The sequence below is a fragment of the Mus caroli genome, unplaced genomic scaffold (genome assembly GCF_978045245.1).
Source record: "Mus caroli unplaced genomic scaffold, Mus_caroli_1 scaffold_7, whole genome shotgun sequence".
Lineage (NCBI taxonomy): Eukaryota > Metazoa > Chordata > Mammalia > Rodentia > Muridae > Mus > Mus caroli.
The window spans coordinates 129923071-129935231 of record NW_028227262.1 but is presented as its reverse complement, the minus strand read 5'-3'; the positions used below and the strand labels follow the sequence as shown (position 1 = coordinate 129935231).

General features: G+C 35.6%; 1 non-coding gene across 1 annotated transcript; it reads right to left on the bottom strand.

The window, feature by feature from the left end:
- Positions 1 to 3951: 3951 nt before the first annotated feature.
- Positions 3952 to 4142, bottom strand: LOC115031450 (U2 spliceosomal RNA). Its single transcript, XR_003837073.1, has one exon. It is a non-coding gene; the product is annotated as a U2 spliceosomal RNA (small nuclear RNA).
- Positions 4143 to 12161: the final 8019 nt, after the last annotated feature.

Here is a 12161-nt window from a genome sequence, read left to right as displayed (position 1 = left end):
AAATATATTTGCATATTGGCCTTATTAATATATAACAAGAAAGAAACAGAAAGGGAAAGAGTGTAATGTGCTTCACCAAGCCCATTCTGGCAATGGGCTTAAGTTCTTATGTACTTATAAATTGTTCTATAAATCTGAGTGACTGGTTCTGACTCAGCTAAAATACCAAACATAATGCAGTAAATTAAAGAATTGTGTTTTTTAAGGGCAAAGCAAATCTTTACTGAGACAGAATTCAGTGGTAATTGAGGCACTGGAGCTGCTCCGAAAAGGCTGTGCTTCTATGGGGGTGTGCCAGAGCGTGAGATGGGAGTTTCAAATTTTGGCCAATCAGTGAAAGAACTGTATTACTGATTCCAAATAACCAGCATTCAGCAGCAGAGACCATTTCTTTGAAGTTTTGCCTATAACACAGAGTTCATTCTCTTTCATTTTATTGTGATGTGTGCACATGCCTGCAGTCATTCAGATATGAGTACAAGCTTATGTGTGTGTGTGCGCCTGCGCGTGCGCGCGCGTGCACGAGCATTATCACAGTTTAATTTGAGAAGCTATATCATACGCAACTAAAGTTCTGTGTTCATGAAACGCTCATTTCATTCTCTGCAATTTGTCTCTTTATCTTTCCATGTCTTAGAAACTAACTAGCTTACATAATTCAGAGTAGAATCATACAATATAAGTATTTTTGTAACTGGTTTAATTCAATTATAATGTATTCATGGTTCATCTCTATAGCAAGGGTTAGGATTTTGTCTTCTCCAATAGTATTGCATGGAATGTTTTTATATATCAGATGCTTACCCATTGATCCATAATGGACACTTGGGATACACCATATAAGTATCAAAATTAAGCTATTATGGACATGACATGTGGGTAGAGATTTGCATCTACACTTTGTATACTTTGAAGTATTTTAAAGAAATATTCAAAGATACTTCACCATCATTTTTTAAATTTTTTATTAGGTATTTTCCTCATTTTACATTTCCAATGCTATCCCAAAAGTCCCCCATACCCTCCCCCCCCAGCTCCCCTACCCACCCATTCACACTTTTTGGCCCTGGTGTTCCCCTGTACTGGGGCATAAAAAGTTTGCAAGTCCAATGGGCCTCTCTTTCCAGTGATGGCCAACTAGGCCATCTTTTGATACATATGCAGCTAGAGTCAGGAGCTCCTGGGTACTGGTTAGTTCATGTTGTTCCACCTATAGGGTTGCAGATCCCATTAGCTCCTTGGGTACTTTCTCTAGCTCCTCCATTGGGGGCCCTGTGATCCATCCAATAGCTGACTGTTAGCATCCAATTCTGTGTTTGCTAGGCCCCGGCATAGTCTCACAAGAGGCAGCTATATCTGGCTCCTTTCAGGAAAATCTTGCTAGTGTATGCAATGGTGAGAGGGATGTTTTTTGCCTTTTAAATCTATGGAAATTATGCATGTTGCGAGTGGTATAATAATGGCCAGCTTCAGTGACAGCAGTATCCATGGCAGTAAAAGCAGAAGAAACAGAACTGGAGTTCAGATTTGAGATAGCAGCTGGAAGCCTCATTATCATGATTCTTGAATAATGAAGTAAATTTTAATGTGAGGAGTGATGGTACCCTGGTATAAATGAGCATTCACTAGATTAGCATGCTCATGTCAATGATGCCTCATGCCCATGAGAATCTAAAGACCTTCTCTGGGTTAGAGTAAACTGTTATTGAAAAATGATTTATATTTAGCTAAAACCAGTATTACAAAAAATACTGTCTACAGATTCTGTTTGTTTGTTTTTGTTTGTTTGTTTGTTGGTTGGTTGGTTGGTTGGTTGGTTGGTTGGTTGGTTTTTCATAGCCCTGGCTGTCCTGGAACTCACTCTGTAGACTAAGCTGGCCCCAAACTCAGAAATCTGCTTGCCTCTGCCTCCCAAGTGCTGGGATTAAAGGCTTGCACCACCACTTCCTAATAAATGTTAACTAATCACATCCCTCTAACACAGCTCTTCTACTGAAACTCTCTGCCAAAATAAGCTAACACCTCCTTCAGCCTGTCTAGCATAAACCCTCTGAGTATCAGCAGTTGGTGTGTCTCCATTTAAGCATACCACATACTTGATCTCAAATTTACATTATTTGTGTCTAACTTTTTTAATTTTCAGTCACCCCCAGTCAAAGCCCAGGGACTTATCCACACCGTCTACAATCCAGGCAATAACTAGAATTTCAAATTTGGGGCAGTCATGGAAACCTCATTAGAGTTCTTGAACAGTGTAATTAAATTTGATTTCTCAATGGAGATTTCAAAATAGGTATTTGAAACAAAAGCTCAACTTCTTATAGCAAAAAAATTTCACAGGTAAAGTAATGGGATTCAAATAGTGAAATGATTGTGCTACTTGATGAATATCAACACTTGAATACATTTTAAATGGTTTTCATTTCCTCATGAGTTTCAGGGCTCTATTATATATAGCTATCTTCTCTTTACCCTATCCAAAGGACATGATAGCATTTTGTTGGATCCTCTAGGCTGTGGAGTAAAACCTAGCATCTCAGAACATATATGATCCTTACTGATTGCTTCTTAGTCTTTCTAGACCCGGCTCTGCAAAAAATTAACATGGAAGGCAAAAAGAAATGAAACAGCCTTTTTCTCCCAACATTTCCTTAGTAGAGTTCCTTTACATAGTGCACAAATAACTCAGGCATATGAACTAGCACTATGTCTAGTTACTGAAACAACAAAAACTGTTTTGAGTCTGAGCAATAGTTTGCAAACAATATCTTATTCCTCTCTCATTGTATATTCAGCCCAGTAGTGTTCTATCCTCATCATATAAGGAGAGTACAATAACATTTCCGTTAACATTTCCCAACTCCCTGTTTTACTTTATTGAGAAACTCTCAACTGATGTAAGACTGGGAGTTTTCAATAAGTCATTATCATCAGTTTCTATATGTACATCATGATGTGTATTACCACTTTGATCAGTTATATTTCTGCATAAATTTAATGGATTCCATGGGTCCCTTTTTTTTTTAAGTTTCCCTTATATTAGTAGAGGCTGACATTGAAATAACAGCAAAATTTTATATTAAGTTAATGTATAATTTGCACAATACATCTTATTTTTTTTCCTTTTTTAAAAAAATTATATTGCCATCATGTGTGTGTGTGTGTGTGTGTGTGTGTGTGTGTGTGTGTGTGTGTGTGTGTGAGGTGTCAGGCCTGACTGTTTGGGTTTGATTTGTGACTGGGCAACCTATGTGGGACCTCATGTCTCAGGAAACTAATTCTCATTCACTCAATAGTCATTAACTTCCTGCAGCTCTTCATATAGGAGTTAGTCCGTCTGAAAATTTCCCTGCCCATTTTGTCATGTTAATTGATAGTGTCATATGTATTGCTCTGGTAACTGAAATGCTGAGAATTTTTGGGTGCACTTTCCCAGTCATGTACATCTTGCTAGTGTGTGCAATGGTGTCAGCATTCTTAATTGGAGATTTGTTAGTAACTTTCAAGAGTCACATTATTAGAAATATCTTGCCCAGTCAGTGATTATTGTAGCTCGTATAGTTTACATCAGGGTGGGACCACCAATTTCCATACTTCCATGCTAGCACCTTGCATGCTCATGAAGGAACTTTTCAGGTCCATCACTGCTGGATTTCTGAAATTTTTATGAAGTATATGCTATCTTCAGAAATAGGGTTTGTTCTTCAATTTGTGGAATGCAGCAGAGAGCAATGGCAGCAACTTGTATTAGATTTTTTTGTTTTTTCAGAACCACCAATGTTAAGTAGAGGTCTCCCATGCTTGGCATTATTGTTTTTGTTACAAAATACTCATCTCTTGGAGAAAACACAATCACCCCATTACAAAGCTCCTTTAAAATATTCATGCATATACTTTCATGCTAATATATTCATATACACACAAATATATAACTTTTTTTTTATTCCCCAGAGGGGTTGCACCATTCCTGGAAGTACTGCAATACCAGGTTGATGCGTGGAGTGGATGGAGCAAGCTCCTATTCCAACTCCTAACTCTAAAAATACATTTAATATATTGTCCTCGGATAGAGGATGTATCAGATATTAAACTGATAAGAACAGATACTACACTTGATATTAGCCAAAAGGCAGAGAAAAGATATAACATAATTTTTAAGTAAGCTTTAAAAAGTAAGGTTTCCCATGCCTTTTTCTTTTTTCCAGTCTTTTTCAAGCATGCTTAATGCTGTTTATCTTTCTTTTCTTCTACCATCCCTCCAAGTATTACCTGTCCTTCCACATCCTCAGTTAATAATATAGTAACACTATACATGTAATTGCTTATCATCAACTTAGAAGGACTTAAAATCTGGGAGAATTTCTAGATTGAATATACTAAGATGAGATGACTAATGAGCAAAAATAAGTTTTTCCTTCTGTCGTTGGATTGTCTCAGGAATTTTATCACAGCAAAAAGAAAATTCACCCTTCCCATATCACAATTCTTGGTGGGAGTGTGAGTTTAATATTATCTTTTTGTAAAGGAAACATGGTGTCCACAGTAAAATCGATACTGCTATTTTTCCAGATCTTTGGTTACTGGGTATATATATATCATAAATCATAAATCATAAATCATAAATCATAAATCATATTTCACATATCAATCACATATCATATATCATCATATATCATGTACCATATACCATATATATTGTATATCGTATATCATATATCGTATACAGTATATCGTATATCGTATCATATATCATATATGTCACAAATCACATATCTCACATATACATATATCACATATATCACAAATACATATATCACATATCTATCATTGTTATATATTATTATTATTACTACATATTATATATTATTATATGTATTACATATTATATATGTATATAGTATTGAAACAAATGTGGGAATACAGATAGCATTTTGATGTAACAATATTATATAATATTGTTATAAACAATATAAATAATAATACATATAGTAAATAATATTGTTATGTCAAATGCTATCTGTATTCTCACATTTATTTCAGTACTATATACAGTGGTCAAAATGTTGAACAATTTGAATAACTATCATCAACTGAATAGATGAAGAAAATATGATGCATACAATAAAAGAAGTCATGTTCAACCAAATAACACAGATGTTCGTGGATGACAGTTTAGTAATGAATTGAGACAAGCAAAGAAAAACACAACAATAATTAATTTCTCAAAATTAAAAGTAATAGAAAGAGAAAGACAAAAAAATATCATTATGCCATTTTACCTACAAAATACACAATTTTGGATAAAAGGTAGAAATTTTCAGTTAGTAGTAAAATAAAATAGTATCTGTTTAAAATATAATTGTTATATATAAAAAGCTCAAGAAGCTGAACTCCAGAAATTCAAATAATCCCATTAAAAATTGGGGTACAAAGCTAAACAAAGAATTCTCAACTGAGGAATTCCGAAGGGCTGAGAAGCACATGAAAAAAAATGTTCAACATTCTTAATCATCAGGGAAATTCAAATCAAAACAACCCTGACAATCCACCTCACACCACTCAGAATGGCTACAGTCCAAAATTCAGGTGACAGCAGATGCTGGAAAGGATGAGGAGAAAGAGGAACATTCCTTCATTGTTGGTGGGATTGCAAGCTTGTACAACCACTCTGGAAATTACTCTGGCGGTTCCTCAGAAAACTGGACATAGTACTACCAGAATATCCAGCAATACCTCTACTGGGCAAATGGATGTATCTGGTGGATATCCTACTGAGTGAGGTAACCAAATCACAAAAGAAGTCACTTGATATGTACTCACTGATAAGTGGATATTAGCTCAGAAACCTAGAATACCCAAGATACCATTTCCAAAACACAAGGAAATGAAGGAGGAAGACCAAGGAATGGATACTTCTTTTCTCCCTAGAATAGGGAATAAAATACCCATGAAAGGAGTTACAGAGACAACGTTTGGAGCTAAGAAGAAAGGATGGACCATCCAGAGACTGCCCTACCCGGAGGTCCATCCCATAATCAACCACCAAACGCAGACACTATTGCATATGCCAGCAAGATTTTGCTGAAAGGACTCTGATATAGCTGTCACAGATGAGGCTATGGGAGTGCCTGGCAAGTTCACAGTCATGTATTGGATGGAACACAGGGACCTCAATGAAGGAGCCAGAGAAAGTACCTAAGCAGCTGAAGGGGTCTGCAACCCTATATGAGGAACAACAATATGAACTAATCAGTACCCCCTTAACTCAAGTCTCTAGCTGCATATGTAGCAGAAGATGGCCTAGCCTGCCATCACTGGGAAAAGAGGCCCCTTGGTATTGCAAACTTTATATGCCGCAGTACAGGGGAACACCAGGGCCAAGAAGTGGGAGTGATTGGGTAGGGGAGAAGGGTGAGGGAAGGGTATAGGGGACTTTTGGGAGAATGTTTGAAATGTAAATGAAGAAACTATATAATAACAAATAAAAAAGTATAACTGTTGTACTTAAGAAAAATTGCCTTTAACGTATGAAATATGTTGACACAGTATGTGTTCTTACCATAAAATAATAAGGATATGTAGTAATGCTTATATATATACAGTTAGTAAATGTTAATGAGAACATATATCAGAAAATTTTTTATACCAAAAAATTACAGAATTCTATTTATTAATTAACCTGACTAACCAAAAGAAAATGTTGAATAAAGGTATTATACCTCTCTAGGACCTAATAAATTATCTATGTTATTATTATTAATGGAAAGAAATAATGAAGTTTTATTCGAATGGGTGAAATGGAAATGAAAAAACCAGAAAAAAAAATAGTGGAAGTACAGCAATTCTTTGAAATGAAACAACAAAACAACATAAACAATGCAGCAAATCAATGCAAGGTGAAATGGTTATAACCTATGAGATTATAATGGAAGAGTAGATCCCAGAGTTGACAACTTAAAACTGCTCACTGAGTATGGTATCCGTCTCAGCCTTTTCATAAAAGTTGATGTCTTCTGAATGCACTTTACAGACATTCATATTTTCATGTGACTTTATTTATGTGTTTACTTAGTTTTATTATACTAACTTGTATATTGTTAGTGGTAGAGGCAGTATCCTCTTGACACAATGTACACTTGGGGATGAGAGGACACATTGTGGAAGTTAATTCTTTCCACCAGATGGTTCTCAGTGGTAAATCTTACATTGCCCTCCTAGGCAGAATATGCCTATAAATGTTAAGCCATATTAATGATCATTGTGTTTCAAATGTGACATATCATTTTGGGTCATACTTGGTGGTCCATAGATAATCCTAAATAAAATTTTACTTGATGTTGAAATTTGACTCTTTCTTTAACATTGTATTTTTTTTAGTTCATAAAAATTTACTTGTAAAATTTTGTGTGTGTGTGTTTACCAGAGATATAATCTTTTATTATTAATTTTCATTGGGCTATGATATTTTGTGAAAAAGATAAAGACAGAGAGTTGTCTGGGCTTTTAGGCTACCCTCACTCTTTCTTATTCTTATCAATAATATTCATAATGTATAAGGTGGCAAGAAAGTAATATAACTGATGATAAGAAAAAACTTTCTAATTTAGGCCAAACTCTGTTTCATTGTATCAATAGAATCAGGGTGTCCTTTCAGTCCTGTGGCCCAACTACCTACCTATATTGTTCCTGGGTATAAGAACAAGATGGGCTCTATTTGAGTCTTTAAGCTCTGGTACATAGACAGCAGGTGGAAAAGGAATCTCCTCCATCCAAGCCTTCCTTCGTGATTACTAATGGTACAGAGTAAATTTCACTGTACCTTTTACAAAAAAATTGTGAAATAAATAGAGATCATTAATCTTATTGAATACAAGTGTAATCTGTCGTAACATATTCAGGTATATTGGTAACCTGGACACAGTGTGTCTACGTTATTGGAAAATAAGAATGCAAATATTTTAATACTTATTTGGAAGAATTCTTTCCTCTTATGAAACTATTCATGCTGATGATTGCTTCAACAAAAGTTTCCAATAAAACTATTGAGTATTAGGCTTTTTAAGAACTTGTTTATCCAGCTTCAGTGAAGTAGCTGGATATAAAATTAACTCAAACAAATCAATGGCCTTTCTGTACAAAAAGAATAAACAAGCTGAGAAAGAAATCAGGGAAACAACACCCTTCTCAATAGTCACAAATAATATAAAATATCTTGGCGTGACTCTAATTAAGGAAGTGAAAGATCTGTATAATAAAAACTTCAAGTCTCTGAAGAAAGAAATTATAGAAGATCTCAGAAGATGGAAAGATCTCCCATGCTCATGGATTGGCAGGATCAACATTGTAAAAATGGCTATCTTGCCAAAAGCAATCTACAGATTCAATGCAATCCCCATCAAAATTCCAACTCAATTCTTCAACGAATTAGAAAGTGCAATCTGCAAATTCATCTGGAATAACAAAAAACCTAGGATAGCAAAAACTCTTCTCAAGGATAAAAGAACCTCTGGTGGAATCACCATGCCGGACCTAAAGCTTTACTACAGAGCAATTGTGATAAAAACTGTGTGGTACTGGTATAGTGACAGACAAGTAGACCAATGGAATAGAATTGAAGACCCAGAAATGAACCCACACACCTATGGTCACTTGATCTTGGACAAGGGAGCTAAAACCATCCAGTGGAAGAAAGACAGCATTTTCAACAAATGGTGCTGGCACAACTGGTTGTTATCATGTAGAAGAATGCGAATCGATCCATTTCTATCTCCTTGTAATAAGGTCAAGTCTAAGTGGATCAAGGAACTTCACATAAAACCAGAGACACTGAAACTTATAGAGGAGAAAGTGGGGAAAAGCCTTGAAGATATGGGCACAGGGGAAAAATTCTTGAATAGAACAGCAATGGCTTGTGCTGTAAGATCGAGAATTGACAAGTGGGACCTCATGAAACTGCAAAGCTTCTGCAAGGCAAAAGACACCATCAATAAGACAAAAAAAACCACCAACAGATTGGGAAAGGATCTTTACCTATCCTAAATCAGATAAGGGACTAATATCCAATATATATAAAGAACTCAAGAAGGTGGACTCCAGAAAATCAAATAACCCCATTAAAAATGGGGCTCAGAACTGAACAAAGAATTCTCACCTGAGGAATACCGAATGGCAGAGAAGCACCTGAAAAAATGTTCAACATCCTTAATCATCAGGGAAATGCAAATCAAAACAAACCTGAGATTCCACCTCTTACCAGTCAGAATGGCTAAGATCAAAAATTCAGGTGACAGCAGATGCTGGCAAGGATGTGGAGAAAGAGGAACACTCCTCCACTGTTGGTGGGATTGCAAGCTTGTACAACCACTCTGGAAATCAGTCTGGCGGTTCCTCAGAAAATTGGACATAGTACTATGGGAGGATCCAGCAATACCTCTCCTGGGCATATATCCAGAAGATGTCCCAACCGGTAAGAAGGACACATGCTCCACTATGTTCATAGCAGCTTTATTTATAATAGCCAGAAGCTGGAAAGAACCCAGATGCCCCTCAACAGAGGAATGGATACAGAAATTATGGTACATTTACACAAGGGAGTACTACTCAGCTATTAAAAAGAATGAATTTATGAAATTCCTAGCCAAATGGATGGACCTGGAGGGCATCATCTTGAGTGAGGTAACACAATCACAAAGGAACTCACACAATATTTATTCACTGATAAGTGGATATTAGCCCAAAACTTAGGATACCCAAGATACAAGATACAATTTGCTAAACGCATGAAACTCAAGAAGAATGAAGACCAAAGTGTGGACACTATGCCCCTTCTTAGAATTGGGAACAAAACACCCATGGAAGGAGTTACACAGACAAAGTTTGGAGCTGTGATGAAAGGATGGACCATCTAGAGACTGCCATATCCAGGGATCCATCCCATAATCAGCTTCCAAACGCTGACGCCATTGCATACAGTAGCAAGATTTTGCTGAAAGGACCCAGATAGAGCTGTCTCTTGTGAGACTATGCCAGGTCCTAGCAAACACAGAAGTGGATGCTCACAGTCAGCTATTGGATGGATCACAGGGCTCCCAATGGTGAAGCTAGAGAAAGTATCCAAGGATTTAAAGGGATATGCAACCCTATAGGGGGAACAACATGATGAACTAACCAGTACCCCGGAGCTCTTGTCTCTAGCTGCATATGTATCGAAAGATGACCTAGTCGGCCATCACTGGAAAGAGAGGCCCATTGGACTTGCAAACTTTATATGCCCCAATACAGGGGAATGCCAGGGCCATAAGAATGGGAATTGGTGGGTAGGGAAGGAGGGGGGTTATGGGGGATTTTTGGGATAGCATTGGAAATGTAATTGAGGAAAATACGTAATAAAAAAAAAGAACTTGTTTATCATTGATTCAATCCCTTTATCAAATGTTATTGTTTTCTAATATTCTATTTTTTCAATTTAGTTTTACCTCTGAAACTGTAATTCACCTCCAATTAAATGTTGTCTTTCATAAGAGTCACCTTGGTCATCACATCAATGAAACCCAAATGAATACACAAGTTAGAACCAGGGATTGGGGTATTGCTATGATTAGACTGACCATTTTCTTGTTTGGGGGAATGCAATTTCAGGAATTGATCCATTTCTTCTAGACTTTTTCTCTTCATTGATAGATGATTATATGTATTAATCAGTTACAAATATTGCAGTGCATTATCAGAAAATCAGTTATAATATATACCACAATGTTTTATTAATGTGTTTCCTTTACAGAATTTAACTGAAAATATTTCCTTAGTTTTTTAAATTCAGTGTTGAAACATATACAACCTCTAAGAGATCCATATCAGGGACACATAGACTTCTGATAAATTAAGAAAAGTCCTGGTGATTAGAAGAAACTTGCTAGGATAGCCCAAATGCTGTTTCATTGTCTCAAAAGAAGCAAGGTGTCACATATATTACACATTTGATACTTAATACTGATTCTGTTATCATGTAGTACAGAAAGCTTCGATTTTGGAGAAAAGTTTTTTTGGTTGTTAATGAACTAAAATATGGCTTAATGAGCTCTTTAAACACTTGATTTTTTTTTTTTTTTTACTACTTTAAGCCTCATTGTTATGTTCTCAGGTATAAATGTCTCTGATTTTTGATTTAATGGATAAAATAGACTTTCAGTAACTATATAAGCTTCTTTACACTTGTGTCATGTACTTTAAATTTAAAACATTTCAATTTCTTTAAGAGAACTGAATTGGCCTTGAAGCTTTAAGAATAAACATGTCTTTGGGGAAAATGTGAGAACAAGAAAAATAGATTCCTGATTAATTTGTTTAGCAGAGCCATTTTTATGGAAATTGAATAGGTCTCTGTCTAAGAAATGTATAATTCAGTATAACTCAAGTTGATTTATTAACTTTCAAAACTATGATGTATTACTCAAAACTTGAATATGGGTAAATTCTGATTATTCATGTGCTCTGATTCCTTCACATTTCAATTGCTGACTTTAAAAATAAAATATATGAAGTTATATTACAACTATAAATAATTCAGAGTAAGAAAATATTAATTTTAGTGAAATTTTATTATTTTATCTTCATTATGTGCACATAATGCTAAAATTTTATTAGTTCAGAGGACAGCAGAAACTTTCAAATTTTTCACATGAAAAAAATTACAGACTTTAAAGATATTTTTGTCATGTGTTAATCAAGTTCTGTCTAATAATTGGAAAATTAATTTATTTTGATTTATTTAATATATTTTGTACTACAATGACTTAGTTATTGTATTAGATATGTATTATTTATTTTATTAATTTATTAAATTGTATTTATCTTATTTCCAAAGCAAAATAGTTCATGATTTACAATGACAGACTTTTCTAAGGAATAGTATCAGATATAAGTAAATCTCTAAGTCTATTCCTTTCACTGCCATTCCATGTCTGTCTCTAAAAGTATTTCTTTCCTTTTCTCACTGTTTCTCTCTCTCCCCTCTCCCCTCTCCCTCCTCCCCTCTCCCCTCTTCCCTCTTCCCCTCTTCCCTCTTCCCTCTGCCCTCTGCCCTCTGCCCTCTGCCCTCTGCCCTCTGCCCTCTGCCCTCTCCCCCCCCTCTTCCCTTCCCTTGACAGCATTCACGCAATTCT